This window comes from Coffea arabica, chromosome 6c (genome assembly GCF_036785885.1).
Source record: "Coffea arabica cultivar ET-39 chromosome 6c, Coffea Arabica ET-39 HiFi, whole genome shotgun sequence".
NCBI classification, from domain to species: Eukaryota; Viridiplantae; Streptophyta; class Magnoliopsida; order Gentianales; family Rubiaceae; genus Coffea; species Coffea arabica.
Window position 1 is genome coordinate 45,298,120 of NC_092320.1, and position 6,889 is coordinate 45,305,008.

Consider the following 6,889-nt stretch of genomic DNA (forward strand, 5'->3'; position numbering starts at 1 on the left):
TATACGGACTGTAATATGTTGGTCACACGATGTAAGTCTTTTTTAACTGTATGTATATCCACTCTGGTGATTATATTTAGATTCTAGGTTCCTTAACTCACTGAACCTTATGTCATTCGTTAATTATATAAGTCTAAGCCAATTTCGCATTTTATACTATTTCTACATTTTGAGGGCCAAACAAGTATTTTCTACTCATTGTAATATATTTCTTACATCATGTAATTTATTTACAACACTAGGTACACCCATTTGTTATTCACATCTATTTGCCTCTTTTTCTCTGTTTCACCTCATTAAACTCTATACCTCTATTTTATATACACTGCATGGTCCGAAGAAGGGTAAACTAAGATTGTATAATGAGCATGGACCAACTATTAGATGCACAATGATTCATACCAATTGTAATATGGTGGCTATAACCTGTAACTTATTTACAACAAGATGTACATTCATTCACTTGTTACATGTGACTTTGTTTCTCTCATCTTTCCCCAATTTCGCTCGATGTTTTACTTCAATACATACCCTTGAATTTTCGGATAACTACTATCTCATTATAGTCCATCACTGAAAAGTTGAATGCTCATATGCACACACATATGGTACAAATTCACTATTCTTCACAACCAATATTATGTTTTTAGTGACTCTAATTTCATCCCTAAACCCTAAACTGATGTGCATTAGGTGACAAATAATTGGCCACAGTTGAAGACGATGGTTCAGTTACGTTACCTTGGTATGCTAATACGCTTTATGTTTCACCGAACTCGGAGAGCGCAGTTACTTCTGCTATTAAGTTGCATGACTGAACCAAGTTCGTGAGATGATGAATTTCCTCTGTTTGCTTCTACCTTCACTTTGCTTCCTGTTTGCTTCTAATAGTTTGTTTCAGTTTGCTTCATAATACTTTGCTTCACGACCTTCAGATTACTTCATAATAGTTTGCTTCACGACCTTCACTTTCAACAAGTTTGCTTCAGTTTCCTCTCTCTTTGCTTCCTCTGTTAGCAAACAGTTCAGTCGGGCAACTACTCTCCAGTCATTTGCTTCCTTGGTTCAGTCGTTTGCTTCTGCTATTAGGGACTCGGAGAACATCCTTTTCGGTCGATTTTGTTTTGTGCGGCTATTTCAAAATTTCAACTTTCAAAATTTCAACTCTTCCGTTTGCTCCGTCTGTTACCGTTTGGGCTAGTGTAATTTGTTTTTTGAAGCACCCATCCTTTTTTAGCCTTTCTGACGTGGTTATTTCTAGTCCTCAAGGTTGTGTTTGTAAGGGGACCGTGCAGGGACGGTCATTCTGATGACCGTCCCTGCCCCGTATCCGGTGAGACACATGATCACTGTCGAGGAGAACTTGGTCTAATGGGTCCCCTCTGTTTCTTATATCCACCGTCTTCCATACTAGAAGCAAAAAAAAAAAAAAAAACTAGAAACATTAGCCGAATGAATCAAGAGACTGTACGCAAGGTAAACGGCTTCATCCCCTTTGTGTTTTCCAAAACTTTTTTTTTTCTAAATAACTTGGTTTCATGCAAAAAAAAAATTTTTTTTTAGCTAATTGCATGCTCGTTGGAATTCTATTTTATGTGTGGAAACTAGATCATAGAAGGTTTATTCACGTAATTCAAGTCTAAGAAAAATACGCAAATGAATTGTTTTGAATGTTTGATTAGTATGCCTGTGTATGTGTATGCGTGATTATGTGGTTACCTCACGCGATCATGAACATATATGCGAATTTCACTGACAAACTCAAATTTCCATTAGTAATTTTTCAAGCCTTGCATGGGATGTTATAGTTACTTACGTGATTCAAGAAGAGTGGGGACAAATAAAAATATTTTTTTTGCCAAATTTCAAAAGCGAGGTTAAACGCCTCTTAAACTGTGGAAAATAGTTTTTACTGCGAATTTATCACGAATTTTGAGGTCTCCGTTATACAGCCGTTGGGTCGGTGGCAAATACTAATATTTCCCACAGATTTACCATGGTTTCAGCTTTGTCACAAAAGAAGTGTAATTTATGCATTCCACTTTTTATCACAGCTTTTTTAACACAATTCAAGACTGTTGCCAATACTTTTTGCACAGAATTACATCCCCAGTTCAGCATTGTTGAAAACATTTTCTGCTACACCCTAATATAACAGACGGTTTGTCTAGTTTTTTTTTTTCAGAAACGATACATGGATTTTATAACAACCAAGACTTTACAATATTTGAGCAACGGCTCAACTACCTATACAAAGTGTACAATGACACTAAGGAGATACAACAAATCTCTCATCATCCATAACTATGCTTAAAGCATAAGAACTAATTGTTTTACATAGAGCCATATTAGTAGCTTTTCCTTCTTAAAAAAAGTACATGTGAAACAGATTTGCAAGAACAAGTATGTCTTCCACCAACGTAGCAATATTCAGGTTGTTTCCCTTCCCAGTTTTCAGCATGCCAATAAGTTGTTTATTGCCATTTATGACTTTGATCCTTTGCCAACTGAGGTGAGCTGCTTTGATAAGTGTGAGACGCACTACTACAGCTGCATCTTGGATGTCCCATATGTGAGCTTCTGTCCACAAGCGCCCATTCAGCTCTGATTCTGCATCTTGGACGGTTTGTCTAGTGGGTAAGATATATTTCAAGTGTTATATTTTTGAAAATATAAGATTAATTAGAAAAAGTAAATAACTACGAGGAATGGTAAGCAAGATTAAATAAAAAAAGTATATAAATGGAAGAGAAGATGACAATTGTTAGTATCTATATATATATATATATGTATGGTATGTTGGGTGAGTACTAGGTATGTTAACGAGTGTTTTAAGGGCACTCGTTAGAAAAATCCTTTAATGGAAGAACAATTTGTTCTAATACATTCAAATGAAAAAAATTAACAAAAGATAGGCAATGATTTCAAGGCTATAATGGTTTCCAAAAATAAAATACCAATTGTTACAAAATGGTACTATTTAACAGTAAGAAAGATATCCATTATCAAATACTTTACAGAACATTTAAATTCTTAACAAGAATATATCTATTACTGACATTTTTGAATCAACAAAATGAAAAAAATTCTACTGCTACAAGCTGCAACCCAGATGCACCTCTGAACAAAAAGACCATCGTCAAGTTTCTTTCACTTCTCATTATTGTTCTTCATAACCTACAATAGAATGTTCTAGTTATAATTAGCACACTCAGTTATCAATGAAGCAAAAATAAATTAAAGCCAAAGTTGAAATGACTTAAGAACCAATTCACGGGGCAAGAAAATGATCACAAAAGAGTGACTTTAAAAATGCGGTTCCCTTTTTCCGTAAAGGTATAGTACTTCATGATTTTCACGACTTCACCGAACTCACGATTTTTAATCAACAAATAATCATGCTGCTCTCTTAAGTTGCACAGCAAGATCAAATGATGTTAAACTAAAGCCTCATATAACAGCAAACACATGTAGCATGGGGGTTAAAATGGTCCAGGTAATATGGGCTTTTTAACAATTGCATAGTCTGCAAAGGTTTTGGGAATAAATGCTGGTTAAGGAGTAAAGGAAAGGTCTGTGGCTCATTCTACAGATTCATTCTTTATGCATTTTTTTCATATTAACAGCTAAATGCTAATGCAATTAGCATATAGCCATCAAGATAGTAAAAGAATCCGAATATTATTATTTATATGTTATCTATTTTGGGAAAATGTCCTAAAATGAATGTTTTAGTACCTAACCAATACATTAGAATAGTTATTAAGCCACCAATATATATCAGACTGAGGTTACAAAGTCAAAAACTACAATACAGGAATGAAAAAGTGTAAAACCCACGATTTTTGGCCCATATTTGTTATCTTGCCCAATTAAATTAAATGGTAATTTACCGTTGGTAATAGTAAAAATAATTGCAGGTTAGGTTAAATGGTTAATTAAGGGGTACTAATATAATTAGTGCTAGGTTTAGGGTTTTATTGAAACCCTAGACAGAAAAGAAAAAGCCCAACCTTATTTTTCTTTCGTCTGCCTCCTTAGAGCAAGAGCCGTCAGAGGGGAGAGAAGGAGAAGCAGGCGACATCGTCAATCGATCCGATGACTAGGCACCTAAACTTGTAAGTCTCGAGTTCATGCAAGAAAACTTTTCTTTTAAGTTTAGTAGGTGTATTAATTGTTCTAGGAAATTCTATGGACATGTATTGTTACTATATAGGTTTAGATATGTATGCTTTGATAAGATCCGTATCTAGATTAATAGAAATAGGGGAGGTTGATTTTAATCCTGAGATTATAAGGTGTTTAAATCTGTTTAAAGGAAAAAAAAAGAGAGAAAAAAAAGGGAAAGGGAAGAGCAGCAGCGGCTGCCGCTGCTCTGTTTCGGCCAGGCGTTGCAGAAGCAACGCCACAAGAAAGAATTCCAAGGGTTGGCCAAGACTTAAAAAAAAAAAAAGAATGAGATGATGTCGCCAGCAAGTTGGCCAAAGGCCAACCATGGGCTCCACCCTAGATAAAATAAAATAAAATAAAAATATATAATAATAATAATTATACGCAAAAATAAATAAGTAAAAAGGGAAGCAATTTAAACTTGGACCAAACTATAGTATAAAAATTTAGTAAGTGTTTAATAAATAAATTTTAAATATAACTAGTTCATTTTTTATAGTATATTGTGAATATTAAAATGCAAGACCCAATTTAAAGCAATTGTTAGAATTGAAGGGTAAGTCATGTAAAATGTTACCTAATTAATTACGTCTAAGATGCTTAAATGGAAATCTAAAACATCTTAATCTAGCCTTATTAAGTCAATTTAGATAATGTAAGATAAGTTCTAAATTGTGAAACGAAATGCTTAAAATCATAATAATAATGTTACTAATAATAATAATAATAATAATAATAATAATAATAATAATAATAATAATAATAATAATAATAATGTTGACGATCACACTAAGGATAATAATAAGAATAAGAATAAGAATAAGAATAAGAATAATAATAATAATTGTAAATTAAACAATTATCATAAGAACAATAACAATATGGACATGGAGGAAATAAATTAAGGATACAAACGAAAATAAAAATATAAATACGAGTGGAACAAACTAAGACAATAACTATAATAAGCCAATTTATATACACATAGGTACACGTATACAAAAATAATAATAACATCTACACACGCATAAAAGTAGAATAAAATGAAAGGTAATAGTAACCAATTAACGAATATAAATAAGTGGTAATAAAGTAAAATTAGCAACGACGAGGACGATAATAATAATAATGAATAATTATAAATTATAAATAGATATAATAAGATAGTAAATAGAATTATGGATAAGTATTTTCTTTCAAATTAGGAAACCTTAGAAAATGAACACTTTCCAAATTAAGAAACTTTCTAAAAATAGAAACTTTCCAAAAATAGAAATCACCTAATTTGAGGGAAATGCTATTAGGGTCCATATAATGGTTTAGGTATGAATCTTGTACTTACTTAGAGGTTGTATATTTATGCATTTATAGGAAGTAGCAACTAATTAGGGAACCTATGCATTTGATAGGTGCAATACAAGGATCTAAGGTAGTTCCACTCGAGCAGCCAAACAGAGGTAGGTGGTACTTACCCTTCTAAGATTTCAAATGTGCAAAGTGAAATTTTTGGTTTCAATGCTATTTTGTTGTGTTGACTCGAAAGGGGTTTGATTAAATGTTTTGCTTGGAGATTTATGAGAGTTATATTTTATTATACAAAAATGGACCATGCGACTTATTTGAAATGTGTTGATTTCCTTCTTATATACAAAATGAGCTGAATTTTTTATGAAAGCAAAAATTTATATACACGATATATGAACTGAATTTTGACAAGTAAAGCTCAGAGCAGTTGTGGAATAGCCGGTAGGGGCTATAGTCCTGTCTAATTGCCATGGTAGCCTGGTATAGAGTCCGGCCGATTGGTAAGGTCATGGTAGCCTGGTATAGAGTCCGGCCGATTGACCCAAATATGAATGAGACCAATCGATAGTCATGAAACTTATTGGTCGCCCACCTAGTAGGGGTTTAATCTCTAGGCTGAGTACTCAGTAGCCGGTCATTACATGTACTTGTTATGAGCTGATCTGAAAGAATGATTTATGAGCCGATATGAAATGAATTTATGAACTGATTTGAAATGAAACTTATGAACTGAAATGAATTGATTTATGAGTGGATATGAAGAGATTTGTGACTTGAGACGAAATGAGTTATGGCTTTACGATTTCTTATATACAACTATCAATAAGATGCTTTCAAATTGCTTGTCATTCTTTACTGCTGATTGCTTTATAAATACCGTTATAATAACGATTTGAGTTGTACTTATATATTTGTGTACCTATAAAATTAAGAGTGCATGGTTCAACAGAGGGGTAAATATTACTTACTGAGCGATGTGTCACTCAACCCACTTCTTACCACTTTTGCAGATTCGGAAGAGTATGAATTGGTTTACATAGAAGACCCTGAGGATGATTTTTATTAGTTTAGGTGCATAGAAGTTGGCAGGCTAGCTACTTCTTGTGTTATCCTATTTACTTTTGTTTCCGCTGTTTCAATTGGAGAATAAATGTACGAACGCCTTGAATATTCGTAGACTTCCTTTTATATGTAATTCGAACCGCAATTTATTTGTTTAAATTATTTAGTATGGTCAAGTTAAATTAGTAATGTAGCCTTGTATTCCTGAGTGGGACTTGGGAGTACGGCGGATGTCATGTGACGGGCACGTGCGGGCTCGGGGCATGACAAAAAGTTACAGTAGTGAACTAAAATCCATAGTGCAACTACAAGCAAAAAATATCATGGTTAGAACCAAAAGAAAGTTAACTAA